Here is a 25,555-nt window from a genome sequence, read left to right as displayed (position 1 = left end):
GCATAAGTCTTCTTTTTCTAACAGATGACTGAACACACACACCAAGCTATGACAGATTGAAGGAAGTATTGAGAGATATTACATGTATTAATGGACTTCTAAGCACGTGGTATCTATTTTATTTTTACATTTTGATATTCAGTATCAGTACATACAACTCTGTTAGCTGCCCTGTAGTAGAAGAGCAAGATTTGGACTCAGTAGCACCTTAGAGACCAACTAGATGGTTTCTAAGGTGCTGCTGGACCCAAATCTTGTTTTATGAAGTACATGTATTTTACATGTTTGACTATAGCACAATCATTATGCAGTTCACATTTTCTACAGAGTGAATTTTACTTCTTGTTTTTCTCACATGTGATGTGTGAGAGAGAGGAAGACAGTGAATATGAACAATCATCCATAAAATCAAAGGGGACTTTTTAAGAGAGCTCAGAATACTTTCTGAATGGATTAAGGCCCATTAATGGTTGGTGGTCTGTTTTATATTGCAAAATATGACTTTCTGGTCTCTGGCTCACAGTTTTCAGCCCAGCTCTGTATATAAGCAATATGCATGTATGCAATTTATTTTCACTTGTAAATATGGTGCTCTGAGGAGTGTCACAAGAACTGAGGCAGGGGCAGAAAACAAAAAGGTCACCCAAATCAGAGTTCATGAGGGAAGTTCTTGTGGCCACCACAGGACTTTCAATCAGACACATGTTGGAAATGTTGCTGACTTATGAATTTAATTCCCAGCCATGGGCAGGCCCTATTCAGATCAAGGCTACAACATACAGAGAAAAGGTGCTTAATTCCCCCCGCCACGCCATTTTCCTGACCTGAAGTGACCCCAGGAGCGCTGTTGAGGAAACTGAAGTCAATGGTGCAGTGCCTGCTTAAAGTAGTTGACAACTAATTCAACCATCTCAGAAACATAGATGCACCAACAAAACCAGACATCTCTGCTGCCAAACAGACAAGCATAAGGACAGTACAGATTCTACTTGCCAAAGCAAATGACAAATGATTGCTGCTACAAAACTCATCCCAAGGAGGTTTCAAATTTGAGTAAAACCAGGATGCCCTAAATCAACAAGCCAAACCTCTAAGCAGGTATTTCACACAGTTTTTAATAGTTTGTTTTTAGTACTGACAAATTATGTTGTTGTTTTTATGGTATTGTTTTTACTTGAAAGCCACCTTAAGCAGTTCTCTGGAGAGGCAGCCTACAAACTCCCTAAAACAAACAAACAGTTACAAAAGGTTGTTATTAAAGGTCAGGCCAGACCATTTTTTCCCCTGGTCAGTTAGTAACCCCATGCTTCATAAAGATTCAAATCCCTTTGCTTCAAAGAAATGGACAGGGGTAGGGGGGTATTTATGTAACAATGATATTAACACCATTGTAACATCATCAACAGATATCAAAGTTCCTTTCAACTGGATGTCAGGTGGATATATTCTAGCCTAGCGCACTCCTTTCACACTAACTTTCTAGGTACAGGGAGGTTTTTTTAAACAGAGGAACATTGTCGTGCAAATCTCTACCTGCAGTCTGAACTGGGCCCAAACACAGGTTTACCCATTCACTGAGAGCTAAACTATATGAGACGCCCGGCATGTGTCAGGTTCCTGCAAGTTTACCTGTAATCGGGCCCCACCCCTGAGCTCCCGGAGGAAAACCCAAGCGGAGTGGATTTTTGCAAGAGCTCGGGAGCAGGGCCCAACTGCACTTCCCAGGTAAACTTATGGGAACACGACACGTCAGGCGTCTCATGCAGTTTAGCTCTGAGAACTAGAACTCAGTTGTCTGTATATCATCTTACCAGATAGCAAGGAAACTTTTCCCCATGCAGCAGGTTCAAATACGCAAATGGTAAAAAGGTCATCAGTTTTAAACACCCATACACTCATGATAGTGTACGTTTCTTAAGAACTACAAGAAAAAAATATTGCTAATGAAATACTAAATCAGCAAATCTGGTCTTCGCCCTTTACATCAATTTCGTATAGAGTAGTAATGTTTTTAAATGATATGGCTGGCTTGTACAAAACTTTTGCTGCAACAGACATTGGAACAGGCATCCAGATGCTTATTCATGGATTAATGCACTCATTTTCATTTGCCACTTCAGTGTGACAGCTGCATGAAGAAAGTTGACAGCACTTACAGGAAGCTTATTGGAATTACACCAGCTGGGCATATGCTCTTTAAAACAAATCACTTTCACAAAATAATTTTCTTCAGCACCATCACAATGCAATAAAACAACACTAATTCTGTGCTATGACAATAGCATTAAGTCCCATCCAGATGCATAGGCCCTATTTTGACCCATAAAAATTAGCTATCTATAGGCATCTCAAATAGCCCAGCTTAGTCCAGGCATACCAGGACTTGGAGGGGAGACCACCAAGGAAGACTCTAGAAATGCAGAGGAAGGCAATGGCAAACCACCTCTGCTCGTCTCATGCCTGGCTGGAATGCCCTGTGTTTGGGGTTGCGATGAGTTGGTTGAAACTCAACAGTACATTATTCCATTAGCAAAGTGAATGAGTCTTTAATACCTAGCACATTGCAGGTGAACCCCTAGTGAAATGTGTCTAACTTTTAGTTGCATTTAACATGCATCTGAAATGTTATTATTTCTTCAAGTCTCTTATACTAATGTATTGTCGAAGGCTTTCACGGCTGGAGAACGATGGTTGTTGTGGGTTTTCCGGGCTGTATTGCCGTGGTCTTGGCATTGTAGTTCCTGACGTTTCGCCAGCAGCTGTGGCTGGCATCTTCAGAGGTGTAGCACCAAAAGACAGAGATCTTTTGACACTGAGAGATCTCTGTCTTTTGGTGCTACACCTCTGAAGATGCCAGCCACAGCTGCTGGCGAAACATCAGGAACTACAATGCCAAGACCATGGCAATACAGCCCGGAAAACCCGCAACAACCATCTCTTATACTAACTTTGGTTGAAAGGTGCCCCCCACGTGCATATGGTTAACAAGTTTGCGGCAAAAAACATCAGTAATTAAAACTGTAAAGGCAGCTTTTCAGATGCATCAGCAGCCAGAGTTTTATACATAAAGCCTGTTTCAAATATATGTGCCAGGAGGGTGAGCAAGGCTGTCCTGAACTATACCTACGAGGTAGAGATGCCAACTCCAGGATGAGAAATTCCTGGAGATTGTGGGATCCTTGTGAGAGCAGGGTTTGGGGAGGGACCTCAGTGGAGTATAATGTTGCAGAGTCAACCGTCCAAAGCACCTATTTTCTCCTGGGAAACTGTTGCCTAGAGATGAAGTTGTAATTCTGAGAAATAGCCAGCCAACACCTGGAGGTTGGCAATCCGTATGATCATAGGCCTTATTTCTTAAGAATCAGCATCTGGAGAGTAAATCCCATGGCAACGCTTCTCCCAGTAGGCAAGAGAGATGGATGGAGAAAGAGGCCCTGGGCGGCGAGAGAGACGCTTGTAGTGCTAGGATTTTCAAAAGTGAAGTGACTCAGGAGGACAGGGTAAAAGACGGAATGAGACGGAACAGGCAGGAACGGGCACTAAAGAAATGCCAGTGCCACAAAAAAGAGGGGGATGTGTTAGAGACACTCCAGAAAAATATTTCAGCCGCGACCCCCGGGGGCCCCTGGCCTGCCGGAGGCGGGGCGGGGGGCGTCGGGGGGAGCGGCGCAGCCGCGACCCCCGGGGGCCTAGCTGTCTTTGTCTCTGTCTCTGTCTCTGTCTCTGTCTTGGGATGGGGATGGGGAATTTTATTTTTGGCAACCTCTTCTACATGCAAAACTTTTTTGGTACAAAGTTGTAATGTTATAAAATGGTAAAAATTTCATAAAATTGTAATTTTACTAACAATCCAACTCAAATAAGTTTATAGATAATTCAAACAGTCTTGCTTCTATAATCATATTCGGCATAAATATTAAACATAACTTTTAAACATTAAGTAAAAAGTATTAAATACTCGGTAGAGATGGGTTGAAGGTTTTATCTTAAATCCTGAGCAGCTTGAAACCTTCAAGTGAGAACTGAAAACACGTTTCTCTGTTTTAGAGAAACTGCTTTTCAGTACAAAATAAACAGGATGTATGTTTTTGTTGCACTCTCTCAACCAGGAGACAGACTCCTCCTAAGAGTTTAATGGCTTCTTTCATTAACAAACGCTAGTCGTTTTCATTACGTGAGGTATCAAAATATAAATGTTTATTTAAATAAAACATAGAAAAATAGAACAGATGAACACAACAAGAATTAAGTTCCCTAACATTTCTTAATGAAATCTAACTCAGTCAGATTAACGATGAAATGCATTCAAGTTACCGTAGCACATATTACAAGGGTAAGTTTCCTGCCTAGATCTTCATGAGATTTCTTTTGGCCAAAACCCTGATCTGCTATTTGGATTACCATTTTTATATATTATCTTATGCAGAAATCTAAGATCTTTTCATATGATAACAAAGATAAATATCAAACCAATCGTAATTTAATTCTTTTTTACTATTTCCAATCATGTGACATTCTACCTAGCCAAAAGTACCACTATGCCCAGCTGCAAGATAAGAGATATGGATAGTAAAAATGACAAGAAAAGTTACATGACCAGATCATCCTTGGTCTCTGCTAACAATTACAGAACATGTATCTGATACTGTTCACTATTTTTAATTGGCTGTCAAAGATAAAGCACCAGTTATACACCATACTAGGAAAAGAACTACAGTGATGTTCATACAGCGTTATTTAGAATGCATATGTTTCACGAAGTATGTGTTCTAAACCATAATCAGCAGTCTACTGGTTTGAATCCCACTACTGACATGAGCTCAGTAGGTGGCCTTGGGTCAGCCACTCCTCTCAGCCCCAGCTCCATTGTGGGGATAAGAATAACACTAACTTGTTTACTGCTCTGGGTGAGGCACTAATATGTGTAGAAGAGCGGTGTATAAGCACAGTTATTATTGTCATTTATATTTCCATGACACCATCCCTTGACCTGTGAAATTAAGTATTTTGATAAATATGAAAGTGATACAAAATATAAATGCATTGCATAATGTGTGAGTGTACATATACAAACTTTAAAAATTGTATTGGATAATACCGCAAAGCATGATTACTGAGAAAGCTGCTTTCACTGCTTTCAGTGTGGAGAGCTGCTTGTAGATCAAAACAACCTGACGAGCTGTCTTCATGCAGAGTACACTTGATTCTCTTGGCTTTCAATTCTGCTTTTGTTCAGCATGGGTAAATCAATGTGTCAGCAGTCAACATTTGTATCACTCCTCTCTGAATGACCTTTTAAATTTTACTGCCTATCGTGTCAAAGCAATTAAAATTAACAATACAGTTACTAAGCTGCTAAGATCAATTAATGGCTCTTAGGCTTTATCTATTGATCTAGTGACATCTTCAAAACCCACTGGTAACAGACTATACATACTTCTCTTCTATCCACAATATATACACAAGGATTGATTACATATTCTTATCTTCTAAATTACGTATTTAAATGACATATTCTTATCTCCTAAATTAATTAGTCAAACTCTTACATCAAGGATTGGTGACAAGTTGTGGACAGACTATGCTTGGACAGAATGTACACTGAGAATAAATGACATCAAACAAATTGGAAACTAAATAAATCACTTTTATTTAACAAATAAATTTCTTCTGAAGTCTCTTTAGAAATTAAACAATAGAAACAAACTATGTGGCATTCCTCAAATCCACGTGTAGGATGCTATGGAAGTGGTACTTAGAGGGAAATTAATCTCCGTTGCCTCCTGTCATGAAGAGCAAAAAGAAAACATTAGAAATGAAATGATATCTAGAATAAGAAAACTAGAAGATGAACACAAAAAAGGCCACCCAATCTATAAACTTGCTTGCATGAAAATTAGAGGAAAAAACCTCCTCACATTCTATACAAGCTATTAAAGGCACCCAGGAAAAACTCAAACTAATTCTGTAAAATTAGCCGATGTATTTGCTGAATACTACCAAACCATTTGTACATCAGACAATCCTGACACTAATCATATTTTAAATTATTTATCATCACAGGAAATTTGGAAAAAAAACCTCACAAGAACATAAACAATATCTGGACCAACCAGTCACAACAGAAGATGTTACACTCACTATCAAATCCTTGAAAAAAATAACAAAGCTTCAGACAGGGATGGATTCCCTGCCAAATTTTTACAAAAAAATACATTCACCTACTTTCAACTCCACTAACTGCCACATGCAACTCTGTTATGTTAGGAGGTAGCATCCCTCTATCTTGGTCAGAGGCTGAAATAGTAGTTACTCCAAAAAAGGACAACCATATTACAAATACTAAATCTTCTCAACCAATACCCTTACTGAATCAAGACCAAAAGATCTTTACAAGCATATTTGCCAAAACATTGTCTAAATTTAAATAACCAACTACATTCACCTTGACCAGACAATACACGTAACACTTTAACTATAATTAATTTCTGTGAAGCATACAAAACCCCTGCATTACTTCTGGCCTTTGATATAGAGAAGGCATTTGATTAAGTGGAAATACCATATCTAAAACTTTTACTTCAAAAAATGGGTTTTGGCGACCAATTCTAAAATGCCATTAATGCTCTTTATCTTTCTCCAAAAGCTACAGTTAGGACTAACAATGTACATTCAATAGATATCCATATAGCAAGGGGAACAAGACAAGGCTGTCCCCTTTCCCCATTTCTGTTTGCCATAACTATAGACAGGGCCAATGCTACCATTAGACCAACTAGGCAGCCGCCTTGGGCACAGACCTCAAGAGGGGCATAGTTTTAAACAGATTACTTTCTTGAAAAAAATGCAACTGAGAAAACCTATTGAGCACCCCCTAAATGGTCCTGTCCACAGACATCAAGCAGCTCAAAAGCTCACCGTAACTTTTTTATTTATTTATTTATTTATTTGATGTATACCCTGCCCTCCTCACAGATGGGCTAAGGGTGGCTAACAACATTAAAAAATACATTAAAATCACAGAAACATAAAATCAATCATATTTTTTAAAAAATAATTAAAATAGTCCAGGAGCAGGCTATTTAAACAAACATTGGGAGTCCGTATACAGGCATGGCAGATGGCTGAGGGCAGCTCCGGAAGAAATGGTGGTCTTAGATGGAAGAAGAAGGACACTCGCTGGCACTCAGCCAAAGGCCCAGCAGAACATCTCCGTTTTACAAGCCCTGCAAAACTGTAACAGGTCCCACAGGGCCCAGATCTCCAGCGGGAGAGCATTCCACCAGGCCAGGGCCAGGGCAGAAAAAGCCCTCGCCCTGGTTGAGGCCAGATGGACGTCCTTTGGGCCAGGGACCACCAGGAGTTGCTTGTCTGCAGAGCGCAACACCCTGCAGGGGATGTAATGGAAGAGGCGGTCCCGCAGGTATGGAGGTCCCAGTCCATGAAGGGCTTTAGATACCAAGGTTAACACCTTGAACCAGATCTGGAACTCCACTGGAAGCCAGTGCAGCTGGCACAGCACATGATGAATGTGCGCTTGTATGGGCGTTCCGGTAAGGATGCGTGCCGCTGCATTCTGGATCAGCTGTAACTTCCGGGTCAGACCCAAGGGCAGTCCAGGATAGAGTGAGTTGCAGTAGTCTAGCCTGGAGGTGACCGTTGCATGGATTACTGTGGCCAGGTCCTGTGGTGAAAGATAGGGCGCCAGTTGCCTGCCCTGTCGAAGATGAAAAAAGGCAGACCTGGCAACAGTCATGACCTGGGCCTCCATTGAAAGTGAAGCATCCAAGGTCACACCCAGACTCCTCACCATCAGGGAAGGTTTCAATTGTACCCCATCAACAGCTGGGAGCCGGTTCCCAGCTCGATTGCCCCATGATCCAGACACAGAACCTCTGTCTTCAGGGGATTCAATTTCAGGCGACTCTGATGTAACCATACCATCACAGCCTCAAGACCCTTGACCAAGGAATCCAAAGCAAGATCGGACTGGCCATCTGTAATGATTCCAAGTAAATGTGTGCATGTATCTTTAAATGCTTGATGGGATAGGTGAAGAGTGGGGGGTGAAGGAGATGGATGAGTGAGTGATATGTGTCAGGCTATGGCATTCCAGACTTGATAGTCTGTTTCACTCCCTTCTGCAAGAAGACGAGGTCTTTTGATTTCAAAAGGTTTATTGTGAAAGACAGCATTCAAGCCCAGATGTGCATATTCCAGGATTAGAGATCCTGGCCGAGCAAAGCGTTGCTAGGAATGAATCATAGAGCAAAGGTTGTTACATTTCACACTCCCGGAGCCCAGCCTCCCCCCCGAGTTCATACAGCAAAACTTCTCAGAGGTGCGCTGAGCTGGCCAAGGTCGAAACAGCAGATAAGACAGGATCCTTTCCCATGGAATCGGCTCCTTGCAGGTGTTGCCTGGAGGGAAAGAAGTCTAAACACTACACGATTAAATATGGCGTTACTTAGGTTAAAACAGTTTCTGACAATATGATTGGTTGAGGACTGAGAGGGTGGGTGGAGTGAATGCAGTTTGAGACTGAGAGTAGAGAGAAATTTTTTAGTCAGAAGAAAGCAGGCTAGCTGTGTGCTGCCTGAATATGCTGAAGTGTTTATGAGAGAAATATAACCTGTGTGGAACCTGAACTGAGCATGTTTGTTAAAGGACACTCAGTCAGGGAAAGAGAGGCCAGCTGTGTGAATGAGAGTAAATGAAGTCACTTTCAGAACCGAGAACTACGTTTATGAAACCGATACGCTTCTCGAATAAATAAAAGTTTATTTTTGTTTTGCTATATCCCAGTGTAGCTGTCATTGCTATATCCCATTCCTATCTTCAGGGCCACATAGAACCACGAAGGAGCCTGACGCTTAGGAACGTTACCAAAGGGAAAATTTAAATAAAATGTCTTGGAATAAAATATTCCGGGTGGCAGCAGACTACCCAGAGGGTTAAGGGATAGATTAAAAGAAAAATCTACCCTAAAGAAAGTAAAGGTCATAACACCATCCATCAGCAGATAGAGCTGAGTGTCATCCGCATACCAGTGACAACCTAGCCCAAAGCTGCGGGCTAACGGGGCAAGGGGGCACATATAGATGTTAAATAGCATCGGGGAAAGAATCGCCCCCTGAGGGATGCCACATACCAAAGAATGGTAAGCAGACATCTGTTCCCTGAGTGCCACCCTCTGTCCTAGATTGTGAAGGAAGGAGTTCAGCCATTGCAGGGCTGTTCCACGAATCCCCACATCGGCAAGGCAATGGGTCAGAAGATTATGACTGACCATGTCAAATGCTGCTGTAAGATCTAAAAGTATCAGCAGTGCCGACCCACTCCGGTCCAGGTGTCGCCGCAGATCATCTGTGAGGGCAACCAGAGCCGTCTCTGTACCATGGCCAGGCCTGAAGCTGGACTGGAATGGATCCAGGATAGAGGCATCACCCAGGTATACCTGCAGCTGTTCTGCTACCGCCCTCTCAATTACTCAAAGTTATCTCAGAAGTCTCAGTCAACTTGAGAGGAACAATCCTTAGTGAAACTACTCCTTTTTAGCTCTCCAGAGAGCCAGCTAAAAAGAAGAAAGCAAACAAATTAAGTAACTGCAGACAAAAGTATCTCCTTTTCAAGTACAACACAATTCTCTTTCTCATTGTCTCACAGCAAACATGAGAAGGGGGTGGGAGTAGAAGACACTCTGTTGTGCCAGCCAGGAAAAAGGTGGGGAAATAGCTTCCAATGCTAGAAAAAGAAACTTTTCAGCAACTTGAGGAAGCCAAGCAAGAAGTGAGAAGGAAAACAAAAGGGAAAAGGTGGGAAACTGCCTCCAGAGCTAAGAAAAAAACCCACTTCTTAGAGCAAACTGTATCCCAGCAACACCAAGAGAAGAGGCAGAGTGGAAAACACTAAAATCTTCACAGCTATTCTGCTGTGTCTGGAAAGAAATGGGCAGAAAGTCAGCTTCATGGCTGCAATAAAAGGGAGGAAAGTAGGGAAATTCTGCTGTAGCAATGCGCATAGCATACTTGCTGCAGAGGAACAAGTGCAGGGAAAAATACCTCTGCACTAGAACCTACAACTATATAGCCGAGCTTTTAAGGTTTCCTCAAAATCTGAAAATCCTTTAAAGAGTTATGATGACCTCGTCCAGTCCTTAAGGCCACTTTTGGTAGGTGCTCGAGAGGGAAAACTGGTCAAGACCAATTTGTCATCTAAACCTTGGTTTGATCAAAGCTGTATTTGTGCTAAAAATGCTTTAATCTATGCCTATAAGCTAGCACTGAGAGCTGATGAAAAGACCAGACAAGATGCATATCGTTCTCTTTCATTTTTAAAAAAGAAGTATAAATCACTGGTTGCCCGCTGTAAGAAAGAACATACCAGAAAACTGTGGGCCAATATAACTGAAGCAGCTACGAGCAAAAACTCAGTGGTGTTCTGGAAACTAGTGTCAAACCGCGCCTCCACCGCCGCCTCCCCCTTGGCTTCCGCTATCCCCCCAGATAAATGGACTTCTTTTTTCCAAAAAATGTATGATGATCCTATTCAACCCCCTCCTGCCCTAACAATAGAAAATCTGGCCAAATGCCCCCCAGTTCATGCCGAAGAGGTAAAAGCTTATATTAGCCAGTTAAAGAATGCAAAAGCCCCTGGGCTTGATGGAATATCTCCAGAATTACTAAAAACAAATAAGGACTGGTGGGAAACTTTCCTAGCCTCCCTATTTACTTATATTGATGAAACCGGCTACATCCCCAATGACTGGGGAATGGCTATAGTAGTCCCCTTCCATAAGAAGGGAAAGAAGGAGGATCCATCCAATTATAGACCAATCAGCTTACTAAGCATTGTAAGCAAGTTGTCTACAAAACATCTGCTGAAGAAATTTTTAGACTGGCTAGAACAGGAGGATATAATTGCTGATGAGCAAGCTGGGTTTAGAGCTGGCAGGTCAACAATAGATCACTGCCTAGTAATCCAACACCTTGTAGAGAAATACGCTACAGGAGACCAAGCATCACTTTACCGGGCATTTGTTGATTTAAAAGCAGCTTTGGACACAGTCTCTAGAAATAGACTTTGGAGGAAACGGCAGGCCTCCTCTATTGACAGGCGACTGCTGTCCCTTTTGGGGGCCATGCACAAGCAAACTGCCCTGAGTAAGGTGCAGCCGAATTGGGCATTTGACTGACCCCATTCAAACTTACAGGCAGGTGTGCCTTCTAGCCCCCTTTCTGTTTATCTTCTACATCAACAATTTGGTAAACCTTTTGAATGACCCTGGATTGCACCCTCCCAAATTAGCAAATAGGCACATTCACGTACTGCTCTATGCAGATGATGCTGTATTACTTTCTAGGACCCCCATAGGGCTGAAACGAGCCCTAAAAAAATTCTCCCAATTCTGTGATACTGAACACCTTCTAACTAATTACCAAAAAACTAAGATCCTGGCTTTCAGTAAAAATCCAAAGATCAGACGATGGGAGCTTCAGGGGCACCAGTTAGAACAACTTACCAGCGTCAAATATTTGGGTGTAGTTTTGCAAGCCTCAGGTACCAAAACAACACATAGCAGCTTCATTGCTGATGTGGGAGAAAAAACAGCACACGGTATACTGAAATTCTATCGATCACAAGGGGAGCAGTATGTACCGGCTGCACTCAGTTTGTTTAAAGCCAAACCATTGGCCCAATTAGTATACGGATCATTCTTGGGGCTGCCATCCTCCTCTTTCTCTCAACTTGAGAGAGTGCACTCCAAATTCCTTAGAGCTCTATTACAAGTGCCCAAATGCATGCCTAACTCATGGGTTAGACTGGAAACAGGAATGTTAAGGGTAGAGGCCAGAATCACCATCCTTTCAATTTTCAAATGGCTGTCAGGACGTGTCATGGGCTGGGCCAGCCCAAGCAGGGTGGTTCAAGTCCAAACCTTAAGGCCAAAGTCAAAGGGGAGTTTCAAGAGCAAAAGCCAAGTCAAACCGGTGGTCAGAGCACGAGATAAAGCCAGGAGTGAGTCCAGAGTCCAAAAGCAAGGTCAGGCACAGTCCAAGGTCAGTCACCGATAGCGTCAGGTCCAAAAGCAGGCACGGGCAAGGTTCACAAAACACGGAGTGGTTGCAGGCAGTAGACACGTTGCTTCCACGCCCGGCAGTTCCTCCAGACTGGCTCTTATAGCCAGGTGTGGTTTTCAGCCAGCTGCTGGGGCTCCATCCTGACACTACTCATCGTCACTCTCCAGCAGCTGGCGTTGGCTCAAGAGGCGAGCACTGCGCCGTCTCTCCTGCAGTTCCAGTCTCTGGCGCTGCCTGAGGCGTTCCTTGGCCGTGGGTGAACCTGGGGGGGTGGAGGCTCTTGGCTGCGCTGCACCTGTAGAAGTCCCTGGCTGAGCTTCCCCTGTGGTGTAGGAGCTAGAGGGTGCTGGTGTCTCAGCTGCTGGCTGCAAGCTCTGATCAGCCAGCAGCTGTTGCTCCTGATTGCTGGCTTCTGCTGAATCAGGGCTAGGGCTGGCTACACAGGGCTCCTCTTCTCCTGAGGAGTCCTGGCTGGCTACACAAGGCTCCTCTCCTCCAGAGGAGACCTCACTCTCAGACCGGGCCATGACAGGACGTCTAAACCTGCAAGGTCTGCTCCCTCTGTTATTCCAAGACAATCTAATTGGCAAAAGGCGACTCTTGAAATCCCTGGGAAAATTGGGTCTTTCCCCTCAAAGTTTGCTAGTCATGGGGTTAGACTGAGCAAAATCACTCATTAAGCAGAGAGTGACAGACATTGAAAGACAAACATTTTCTTAGAGCACCAGGTTTTATTTCTTCAGATACTACTAAATATATTGCCGCTCCTGCAGCCTATTTTTACTTTCTTGAATCCAGTAACTCCAGAAGGGCATTTGCTTTAGCTAGAAGTTCAACTCTACCCTCTGCCGTTCTGGAAGGAAAGTTTAAAGCTGTCCATTACTCTCTTAGGCTTTGCTCCTATCCCCTAAGAGAAATTGACTCAATGGAGCACATCTTCTTCAACTGCCCAAGTCATAGTAAAATTAGAGCGGAAACCATCAGTCCATTAGTAGAAAGATTCCCTGGAAGTTCAAATAAAATCAAACTTGATTATCTTTTGTCTGATCGGAATCACCAGACACCATGTCAAGTAGCAAGATTCTGTGCCCAGGTCTACAAGCAACGTAAATCACATAAGGCAGCTTAAACAACTAATTTATGATGATCTTATTTTTTTACTCTTATATTTATCCATCGTTCTTCCCCGGTATCCAGTCTCAACTGCTTTTAAACTGATTTGCAAATGGTTTTATATGTACTGGTCGCAGACTGTAATAATAAACTTGACTTGACTACCTCTGCACTAAGAACAGCAGAAATACCTGAACCTACTTCATGGGGTGAATTATCCTAGCTACCACCAGAAGAAGCTGAGAAATGGAGAAAAGCGGAGGGTGTGGTGTCGGTGTTGAAGAGAATGATAGCACTTTGAAAGAGCTCCGTCTCTCCCATGCCTGAAATTTAAAATTTATGTTGAAAAGGTAAAGTAAAAATATTTACCCTTCCAACGTAAAGATACGCTAAGAGATCCGAAAGGCAGATTCATATTTATTAAAGGCACTATAGAAAACCAAACTTACACATTTGGCTCAATTTATGCCCCAAACCAAGACAGCCTAATGAAATCCTAAAACAAAGTTCATTAGAATACACATGTATCACTTAGTATAATTTGCTCTAAACCATATTTTCATGACAAACCCACAGAAACAGCAGCAACATAATCTAAGAGTATAATGGAGAGCAACAAATAGAAACAGAAGGATTAAAAGTATCCTGCTCACTAGGTTGGAGGCAAGTTCTGACGACAACAGGGCCAACAACAAAGATTCTCAGGTCAAACTCCATGGTCAAGTAACAGATTCCAAAATCAAAGACTGTGACCCACCAAGGCTCAGGCAGCCAGAACCAAAGAGCTCACCAACAGCCAAGTCCAGAATACCACAATTGTGACTAGCTAATCCCATGCTAGCTGCGGCCTTATAAAGGGAGTTTCTCCTACAGGTGAGGCTGGGTTCATTAAGCTTCTTTCTCCAAGCTGGCTCATCTCTGCTACTCAGGAGGAGTAGATCAGATCCTGTACTGGCTCTCCTGACATTTCCTCAGCAGGGGGAAGGCCGTGGGCTGCCAGGCATGCGCTCCTGTGCTTGGTCCATGCCTCTGCCCTTACCCTCAGCCTTCGCTGCTCCTGAGGTTCTTTGGGAGACAGTGGCAGTTCTGGCAGCAGGCAGGTCCATGCTAAGGCCGCCTGGCTAGATGACACTGTGGTTGTCAACCCTCCTTATAAAGGGAGAAAGGCCTGTTGGCTCTGTTGTCGTCAGAACTTGCCTCCAACCTAGTGAGCAGGATACTTTTAATCCTTCTGTTTCTATTTGTTGCTCTCCATTATACTCTTAGATTATGTTGCTGCTGTTTCTGTGGGTTTGTCATGAAAATATGGTTTAGAGCAAATTATACTAAGTGATACATGTGTATTCTAATGAACTTTGTTTTAGAATTTCATTAGGCTGTCTTGGTTTGGGGCATAAATTGAGCCAAATGTGTAAGTTTGGTTTTCTATAGTGCCTTTAATAAATATGAATCTGCCTTTCGGATCTCTTAGCGTATCTTTACGTTGGAAGGGTAAATATTTTTACTTTACCTTTTCAACATAAATTTTAAATTTCAGGCATGGGAGAGACGGAGCTCTTTCAAAGTGCTATCATTCTCTTCAACACCGACACCACACCCTCCGCTTTTCTCCATTTCTCAGCTTCTTCTGGTGGTAGCTAGGATAATTCACCCCATGAAGTAGGTTCAGGTATTTCTGCTGTTCTTAGTGCAGAGGTAGTCAAGTCAAGTTTATTATTACAGTCTGCGACCAGTACATATAAAACCATTTGCAAATCAGTTTAAAAGCAGTTGAGACTGGATACCGGGGAAGAACGATGGATAAATATAAGAGTAAAAAAATAAGATCATCATAAATTAGTTGTTTAAGCTGCCTTATGTGATTTACGTTGCTTGTAGACCTGGGCACAGAATCTTGCTACTTGACATGGTGTCTGGTGATTCCGATCAGACAAAAGATAATCAAGTTTGATTTTATTTGAACTTCCAGGGAATCTTTCTACTAATGGACTGATGGTTTCCGCTCTAATTTTACTATGACTTGGGCAGTTGAAGAAGATGTGCTCCATTGAGTCAATTTCTCTTAGGGGATAGGAGCAAAGCCTAAGAGAGTAATGGACAGCTTTAAACTTTCCTTCCAGAACGGCAGAGGGTAGAGTTGAACTTCTAGCTAAAGCAAATGCCCTTCTGGAGTTACTGGATTCAAGAAAGTAAAAATAGGCTGCAGGAGCGGCAATATATTTAGTAGTATCTGAAGAAATAAAACCTGGTGCTCTAAGAAAATGTTTGTCTTTCAATGTCTGTCACTCTCTGCTTAATGAGTGATTTTGCTCAGTCTAACCCCATGACTAGCAAACTTTGAGGGGAAAGACCCAATTTTCCCAGGGATTTCAAGAGTCGCCTTTTGCCAATTAGATTGTCTTGGAATAACAGAGGGAGCAGACCTTGCAGGTTTAGACGTCCTGTCATGGCCCGGTCTGAGAGTGAGGTCTCCTCTGGAGGAGAGGAGCCTTGTGTAGCCAGCCAGGACTCCTCAGGAGAAGAGGAGCCCTGTGTAGCCAGCCCTAGCCCTGATTCAGCAGAAGCCAGCAATCAGGAGCAACAGCTGCTGGCTGATCAGAGCTTGCAGCCAGCAGCTGAGACACCAGCACCCTCTAGCTCCTACACCACAGGGGAAGCTCAGCCAGGGACTTCTACAGGTGCAGCGCAGCCAAGAGCCTCCACCCCCCCAGGTTCACCCACGGCCAAGGAACGCCTCAGGCAGCGCCAGAGACTGGAACTGCAGGAGAGACGGCGCAGTGCTCGCCTCTTGAGCCAACGCCAGCTGCTGGAGAGTGACGATGAGTAGTGTCAGGATGGAGCCCCAGCAGCTGGCTGAAAACCACACCTGGCTATAAGAGCCAGTCTGGAGGAACTGCCGGGCGTGGAAGCAACGTGTCTACTGCCTGCAACCACTCCGTGTTTTGTGAACCTTGCCCGTGCCTGCTTTTGGACCTGACGCTATCGGTGACTGACCTTGGACTGTGCCTGACCTTGCTTTTGGACTCTGGACTCACTCCTGGCTTTATCTCGTGCTCTGACCACCGGTTTGACTTGGCTTTTGCTCTTGAAACTCCCCTTTGACTTTGGCCTTAAGGTTTGGACTTGAACCACCCTGCTTGGGCTGGCCCAGCCCATGACACGTCCTGACAGCCATTTGAAAATTGAAAGGATGGTGATTCTGGCCTCTACCCTTAACATTCCTGTTTCCAGTCTAACCCATGAGTTAGGCATGCATTTGGGCACTTGTAATAGAGCTCTAAGGAATTTGGAGTGCACTCTCTCAAGTTGAGAGAAAGAGGAGGATGGCAGCCCCAAGAATGATCCGTATACTAATTGGGCCAATGGTTTGGCTTTAAACAAACTGAGTGCAGCCGGTACATACTGCTCCCCTTGTGATCGATAGAATTTCAGTATACCGTGTGCTGTTTTTTCTCCCACATCAGCAATGAAGCTGCTATGTGTTGTTTTGGTACCTGAGGCTTGCAAAACTACACCCAAATATTTGACGCTGGTAAGTTGTTCTAACTGGTGCCCCTGAAGCTCCCATCGTCTGATCTTTGGATTTTTACTGAAAGCCAGGATCTTAGTTTTTTGGTAATTAGTTAGAAGGTGTTCAGTATCACAGAATTGGGAGAATTTTTTTAGGGCTCGTTTCAGCCCTATGGGGGTCCTAGAAAGTAATACAGCATCATCTGCATAGAGCAGTACGTGAATGTGCCTATTTGCTAATTTGGGAGGGTGCAATCCAGGGTCATTCAAAAGGTTTACCAAATTGTTGATGCAGAAGATAAACAGAAAGGGGGCTAGAAGGCACACCTGCCTGTAAGTTTGAATGGGGTCAGTCAAATGCCCAATTCGGCTGCACCTTACTCAGGGCAGTTTGCTTGTGCATGGCCCCCAAAAGGGACAGCAGTCGCCTGCCAATAGAGGAGGCCTGCCGTTTCCTCCAAAGTCTATTTCTAGAGACTGTGTCCAAAGCTGCTTTTAAATCAACAAATGCCCGGTAAAGTGATGCTTGGTCTCCTGTAGCGTATTTCTCTACAAGGTGTTGGATTACTAGGCAGTGATCTATTGTTGACCTGCCAGCTCTAAACCCAGCTTGCTCATCAGCAATTATATCCTCCTGTTCTAGCCAGTCTAAAAATTTCTTCAGCAGATGTTTTGTAGACAACTTGCTTACAATGCTTAGTAAGCTGATTGGTCTATAATTGGATGGATCCTCCTTCTTTCCCTTCTTATGGAAGGGGACTACTATAGCCATTCCCCAGTCATTGGGGATGTAGCCGGTTTCATCAATATAAGTAAATAGGGAGGCTAGGAAAGTTTCCCACCAGTCCTTATTTGTTTTTAGTAATTCTGGAGATATTCCATCAAGCCCAGGGGCTTTTGCATTCTTTAACTGGCTAATATAAGCTTTTACCTCTTCGGCATGAACTGGGGGGCATTTGGCCAGATTTTCTATTGTTAGGGCAGGAGGGGGTTGAATAGGATCATCATACATTTTTTGGAAAAAAGAAGTCCATTTATCTGGGGGGATAGCGGAAGCCAAGGGGGAGGCGGCGGTGGAGGCGCGGTTTGACACTAGTTTCCAGAACACCACTGAGTTTTTGCTCGTAGCTGCTTCAGTTATATTGGCCCACAGTTTTCTGGTATGTTCTTTCTTACAGCGGGCAACCAGTGATTTATACTTCTTTTTTAAAAATGAAAGAGAACGATATGCATCTTGTCTGGTCTTTTCATCAGCTCTCAGTGCTAGCTTATAGGCATAGATTAAAGCATTTTTAGCACAAATACAGCTTTGATCAAACCAAGGTTTAGATGACAAATTGGTCTTGACCAGTTTTCCCTCTCGAGCACCTACCAAAAGTGGCCTTAAGGACTGGACGAGGTCATCATAACTCTTTAAAGGATTTTCAGATTTTGAGGAAACCTTAAAAGCTCGGCTATATAGTTGTAGGTTCTAGTGCAGAGGTATTTTTCCCTGCACTTGTTCCTCTGCAGCAAGTATGCTATGCGCATTGCTACAGCAGAATTTCCCTACTTTCCTCCCTTTTATTGCAGCCATGAAGCTGACTTTCTGCCCATTTCTTTCCAGACACAGCAGAATAGCTGTGAAGATTTTAGTGTTTTCCACTCTGCCTCTTCTCTTGGTGTTGCTGGGATACAGTTTGCTCTAAGAAGTGGGTTTTTTTCTTAGCTCTGGAGGCAGTTTCCCACCTTTTCCCTTTTGTTTTCCTTCTCACTTCTTGCTTGGCTTCCTCAAGTTGCTGAAAAGTTTCTTTTTCTAGCATTGGAAGCTATTTCCCCACCTTTTTCCTGGCTGGCACAACAGAGTGTCTTCTACTCCCACCCCCTTCTCATGTTTGCTGTGAGACAATGAGAAAGAGAATTGTGTTGTACTTGAAAAGGAGATACTTTTGTCTGCAGTTACTTAATTTGTTTGCTTTCTTCTTTTTAGCTGGCTCTCTGGAGAGCTAAAAAGGAGTAGTTTCACTAAGGATTGTTCCTCTCAAGTTGACTGAGACTTCTGAGATAACTTTGAGTAATTGAGAGGGCGGGTAGCAGAACAGCTGCAGGTATACCTGGGTGATGCCTCTATCCTGGATCCATTCCAGTCCAGCTTCAGGCCTGGCCATGGTACAGAGACGGCTCTGGTTGCCCTCACAGATGATCTGCGGCGACACCTGGACCGGAGTGGGTCGGCACTGCTGATACTTTTAGATCTTACAGCAGCATTTGACATGGTCAGTCATAATCTTCTGACCCATTGCCTTGCCGATGTGGGGATTCGTGGAACAGCCCTGCAATGGCTGAACTCCTTCCTTCACAATCTAGGACAGAGGGTGGCACTCAGGGAACAGATGTCTGCTTACCATTCTTTGGTATGTGGCATCCCTCAGGGGGCGATTCTTTCCCCGATGCTATTTAACATCTATATGTGCCCCCTTGCCCCGTTAGCCCGCAGCTTTGGGCTAGGTTGTCACTGGTATGCGGATGACACTCAGCTCTATCTGCTGATGGATGGTGTTATGACCTTTACTTTCTTTAGGGTAGATTTTTCTTTTAATCTATCCCTTAACCCTCTGGGTAGTCTGCTGCCACCCGGAATATTTTATTCCAAGACATTTTATTTAAATTTTCCCTTTGGTAACGTTCCTAAGCGTCAGGCTCCTTCGTGGTTCTATGTGGCCCTGAAGATAGGAATGGGATATAGCAATGACAGCTACACTGGGATATAGCAAAACAAAAATAAACTTTTATTTATTCGAGAAGCGTATCGGTTTCATAAACGTAGTTCTCGGTTCTGAAAGTGACTTCATTTACTCTCATTCACACAGCTGGCCTCTCTTTCCCTGACTGAGTGTCCTTTCACAAACATGCTCAGTTCAGGTTCCACACAGGTTATATTTCTCTCATAAACACTTCAGCATATTCAGGCAGCACACAGCTAGCCTGCTTTCTTCTGACTAAAAAATTTCTCTCTACTCTCAGTCTCAAACTGCATTCACTCCACCCACCCTCTCAGTCCTCAACCAATCATATTGTCAGAAACTGTTTTAACCTAAGTAACGCCATATTTAATCGTGTAGTGTTTAGACTTCTTTCCCTCCAGGCAACACCTGCAAGGAGCCGATTCCATGGGAAAGGATCCTGTCTTATCTGCTGTTTCGACCTTGGCCAGCTCAGCGCACCTCTGAGAAGTTTTGCTGTATGAACTCGGGGGGGAGGCTGGGCTCCGGGAGTGTGAAATGTAACAACCTTTGCTCTATGATTCATTCCTAGCAACGCTTTGCTCGGCCAGGATCTCTAATCCTGGAATATGCACATCTGGGCTTGAATGCTGTCTTTCACAATAAACCTTTTGAAATCAAAAGACCTCGTCTTCTTGCAGAAGGGAGTGAAACAGACTATCAAGTCTGGAATGCCATAGCCTGACACATATCACTCACTCATCCATCTCCTTCACCCCCCACTCTTCACCTATCCCATCAAGCATTTAAAGATACATGCACACATTTACTTGGAATCATTACAGATGGCCAGTCCGATCTTGCTTTGGATTCCTTGGTCAAGGGTCTTGAGGCTGTGACGGTATGGTTACATCAGAGTCGCCTGAAATTGAATCCCCTGAAGACAGAGGTTCTGTGTCTGGATCATGGGGCAATCGAGCTGGGAACCGGCTCCCAGCTGTTGATGGGGTACAATTGAAACCTTCCCTGATGGTGAGGAGTCTGGGTGTGACCTTGGATGCTTCACTTTCAATGGAGGCCCAGGTCATGACTGTTGCCAGGTCTGCCTTTTTTCATCTTCGACAGGGCAGGCAACTGGCGCCCTATCTTTCACCACAGGACCTGGCCACAGTAATCCATGCAACGGTCACCTCCAGGCTAGACTACTGCAACTCACTCTATCCTGGACTGCCCTTGGGTCTGACCCGGAAGTTACAGCTGATCCAGAATGCAGCGGCACGCATCCTTACCGGAACGCCCATACAAGCGCACATTCATCATGTGCTGTGCCAGCTGCACTGGCTTCCAGTGGAGTTCCAGATCTGGTTCAAGGTGTTAACCTTGGTATCTAAAGCCCTTCATGGACTGGGACCTCCATACCTGCGGGACCGCCTCTTCCATTACGTCCCCTGCAGGGTGTTGCGCTCTGCAGACAAGCAACTCCTGGTGGTCCCTGGCCCAAAGGACGTCCATCTGGCCTCAACCAGGGCGAGGGCTTTTTCTGCCCTGGCCCTGGCCTGGTGGAATGCTCTCCTGCTGGAGATCTGGGCCCTGTGGGACCTGTTACAGTTTTGCAGGGCTTGTAAAACGGAGATGTTCTGCTGGGCCTTTGGCTGAGTGCCAGCGAGTGTCCTTCTTCTTCCATCTAAGACCACCATTTCTTCCGGAGCTGCCCTCAGCCATCTGCCATGCCTGTATACGGACTCCCAATGTTTGTTTAAATAGCCTGCTCCTGGACTATTTTAATTATTTTTTAAAAAATATGATTGATTTTATGTTTCTGTGATTTTAATGTATTTTTTAATGTTGTTAGCCACCCTTAGCCCATCTGTGAGGAGGGCAGGGTATACATCAAATAAATAAATAAATAAATAAATAAAAAAGTTACGGTGAGCTTTTGAGCTGCTTGATGTCTGTGGACAGGACCATTTAGGGGGTGCTCAATAGGTTTTCTCAGTTGCATTTTTTTCAAGAAAGTAATCTGTTTAAAACTATGCCCCTCTTGAGGTCTGTGCCCAAGGCGGCTGCCTAGTTGGTCTAATGGTAGCATTGGCCCTGTCTATAGTTATGGCAAACAGAAATGGGGAAAGGGGACAGCCTTGTCTTGTTCCCCTTGCTATATGGATATCTATTGAATGTACATTGTTAGTCCTAACTGTAGCTTTTGGAGAAAGATAAAGAGCATTAATGGCATTTTAGAATTGGTCGCCAAAACCCATTTTTTGAAGTAAAAGTTTTAGATATGGTATTTCCACTTACCATATCAAATGCCTTCTCTATATCAAAGGCCAGAAGTAATGCAGGGGTTTTGTATGCTTCACAGAAATTAATTATAGTTAAAGTGTTACGTGTATTGTCTGGTCAAGGTGAATGTAGTTGGTTATTTAAATTTAGACAATGTTTTGGCAAATATGCTTGTAAAGATCTTTTGGTCTTGATTCAGTAAGGGTATTGGTTGAGAAGATTTAGTATTTGTAATATGGTTGTCCTTTTTTGGAGTAACTACTATTTCAGCCTCTGACCAAGATAGAGGGATGCTACCTCCTAACATAACAGAGTTGCATGTGGCAGTTAGTGGAGTTGAAAGTAGGTGAATGTATTTTTTTGTAAAAATTTGGCAGGGAATCCATCCCTGTCTGAAGCTTTGTTATTTTTTTCAAGGATTTGATAGTGAGTGTAACATCTTCTGTTGTGACTGGTTGGTCCAGATATTGTTTATGTTCTTGTGAGGTTTTTTTTCCAAATTTCCTGTGATGATAAATAATTTAAAATATGATTAGTGTCAGGATTGTCTGATGTACAAATGGTTTGGTAGTATTCAGCAAATACATCGGCTAATTTTACAGAATTAGTTTGAGTTTTTCCTGGGTGCCTTTAATAGCTTGTATAGAATGTGAGGAGGTTTTTCCTCTAATTTTCATGCAAGCAAGTTTATAGATTGGGTGGCCTTTTTTGTGTTCATCTTCTAGTTTTCTTATTCTAGATATCATTTCATTTCTAATGTTTTCTTTTTGCTCTTCATGACAGGAGGCAACGGAGATTAATTTCCCTCTAAGTACCACTTCCATAGCATCCTACACGTGGATTTGAGGAATGCCACATAGTTTGTTTCTATTGTTTAATTTCTAAAGAGACTTCAGAAGAAATTTATTTGTTAAATAAAAGTGATTTATTTAGTTTCCAATTTGTTTGATGTCATTTATTCTCAGTGTACATTCTGTCCAAGCATAGTCTGTCCACAACTTGTCACCAATCCTTGATGTAAGAGTTTGACTAATTAATTTAGGAGATAAGAATATGTCATTTAAATACGTAATTTAGAAGATAAGAATATGTAATCAATCCTTGTGTATATATTGTGGATAGAAGAGAAGTATGTATAGTCTGTTACCAGTGGGTTTTGAAGATGTCACTAGATCAATAGATAAAGCCTAAGAGCCATTAATTGATCTTAGCAGCTTAGTAACTGTATTGTTAATTTTAATTGCTTTGACACGATAGGCAGTAAAATTTAAAAGGTCATTCAGAGAGGAGTGATACAAATGTTGACTGCTGACACATTGATTTACCCATGCTGAACAAAAGCAGAATTGAAAGCCAAGAGAATCAAGTGTACTCTGCATGAAGACAGCTCGTCAGGTTGTTTTGATCTACAAGCAGCTCTCCACACTGAAAGCAGTGAAAGCAGCTTTCTCAGTAATCATGCTTTGCGGTATTATCCAATACAATTTTTAAAGTTTGTATATGTACACTCACACATTATGCAATGCATTTATATTTTGTATCACTTTCATATTTATCAAAATACTTAATTTCACAGGTCAAGGGATGGTGTCATGGAAATATAAATGACAATAATAACTGTGCTTATACACCGCTCTTCTACACATATTAGTGCCTCACCCAGAGCAGTAAACAAGTTAGTGTTATTCTTATCCCCACAATGGAGCTGGGGCTGAGAGGAGTGGCTGACCCAAGGCCACCTACTGAGCTCATGTCAGTAGTGGGATTCAAACCAGTAGACTGCTGATTATGGTTTAGAACACATACTTCGTGAAACATATGCATTCTAAATAACGCTGTATGAACATCACTGTAGTTCTTTTCCTAGTATGGTGTATAACTGGTGCTTTATCTTTGACAGCCAATTAAAAATAGTGAACAGTATCAGATACATGTTCTGTAATTGTTAGCAGAGACCAAGGATGATCTGGTCATGTAACTTTTCTTGTCATTTTTACTATCCATATCTCTTATCTTGCAGCTGGGCATAGTGGTACTTTTGGCTAGGTAGAATGTCACATGATTGGAAATAGTAAAAAAGAATTAAATTACGATTGGTTTGATATTTATCTTTGTTATCATATGAAAAGATCTTAGATTTCTGCATAAGATAATATATAAAAATGGTAATCCAAATAGCAGATCAGGGTTTTGGCCAAAAGAAATCTCATGAAGATCTAGGCAGGAAACTTACCCTTGTAATATGTGCTACGGTAACTTGAATGCATTTCATCGTTAATCTGACTGAGTTAGATTTCATTAAGAAATGTTAGGGAACTTAATTCTTGTTGTGTTCATCTGTTCTATTTTTCTATGTTTTATTTAAATAAACATTTATATTTTGATACCTCACGTAATGAAAACGACTAGCGTTTGTTAATGAAAGAAGCCATTAAACTCTTAGGAGGAGTCTGTCTCCTGGTTGAGAGAGTGCAACAAAAACATACATCCTGTTTATTTTGTACTGAAAAGCAGTTTCTCTAAAACAGAGAAACGTGTTTTCAGTTCTCACTTGAAGGTTTCAAGCTGCTCAGGATTTAAGATAAAACCTTCAACCCATCTCTACCGAGTATTTAATACTTTTTACTTAATGTTTAAAAGTTATGTTTAATATTTATGCCGAATATGATTATAGAAGCAAGACTGTTTGAATTATCTATAAACTTATTTGAGTTGGATTGTTAGTAAAATTACAATTTTATGAAATTTTTACCATTTTATAACATTACAACTTTGTACCAAAAAAGTTTTGCATGTAGAAGAGGTTGCCAAAAATAAAATTCCCCATCCCCATCCCAAGACAGAGACAGAGACAGAGACAGAGACAGAGACAAAGACAGCTAGGCCCCCGGGGGTCGCGGCTGCGCCGCTCCCCCCGACGCCCCCCGCCCCGCCTCCGGCAGGCCAGGGGCCCCCGGGGGTCGCGGCTGAAATATTTTTCTGGAGTGTCTCTAACACATCCCCCTCTTTTTTGTGGCACTGGCATTTCTTTAGTGCCCGTTCCTGCCTGTTCCGTCTCATTCCGTCTTTTACCCTGTCCTCCTGAGTCACTTCACTTTTGAAAATCCTAGCACTACAAGCGTCTCTCTCGCCGCCCAGGGCCTCTTTCTCCATCCATCTCTCTTGCCTACTGGGAGAAGCATTGCCATGGGATTTACTCTCCAGATGCTGATTCTTAAGAAATAAGGCCTATGATCATACGGATTGCCAACCTCCAGGTGTTGGCTGGCTATTTCTCAGAATTACAACTTCATCTCTAGGCAACAGTTTCCCAGGAGAAAATAGGTGCTTTGGACGGTTGACTCTGCAACATTATACTCCACTGAGGTCCCTCCCCAAACCCTGCTCTCACAAGGATCCCACAATCTCCAGGAATTTCTCATCCTGGAGTTGGCATCTCTACCTCGTAGGTATAGTTCAGGACAGCCTTGCTCACCCTCCTGGCACATATATTTGAAACAGGCTTTATGTATAAAACTCTGGCTGCTGATGCATCTGAAAAGCTGCCTTTACAGTTTTAATTACTGATGTTTTTTGCCGCAAACTTGTTAACCATATGCACGTGGGGGGCACCTTTCAACCAAAGTTAGTATAAGAGATGGTTGTTGCGGGTTTTCCGGGCTGTATTGCCATGGTCTTGGCATTGTAGTTCCTGATGTTTCGCCAGCAGCTGTGGCTGGCATCTTCAGAGGTGTAGCACCAAAAGACAGAGATCTCTCAGTGTCAAAAGATCTCTGTCTTTTGGTGCTACACCTCTGAAGATGCCAGCCACAGCTGCTGGCGAAACGTCAGGAACTACAATGCCAAGACCACGGCAATACAGCCCGG

Source organism: Eublepharis macularius, chromosome 5 (genome assembly GCF_028583425.1).
Source record: "Eublepharis macularius isolate TG4126 chromosome 5, MPM_Emac_v1.0, whole genome shotgun sequence".
NCBI classification, from domain to species: Eukaryota; Metazoa; Chordata; class Lepidosauria; order Squamata; family Eublepharidae; genus Eublepharis; species Eublepharis macularius.
The sequence above is the reverse complement of the archived record's forward strand: the minus strand, read 5'-3'. Positions refer to the sequence as shown.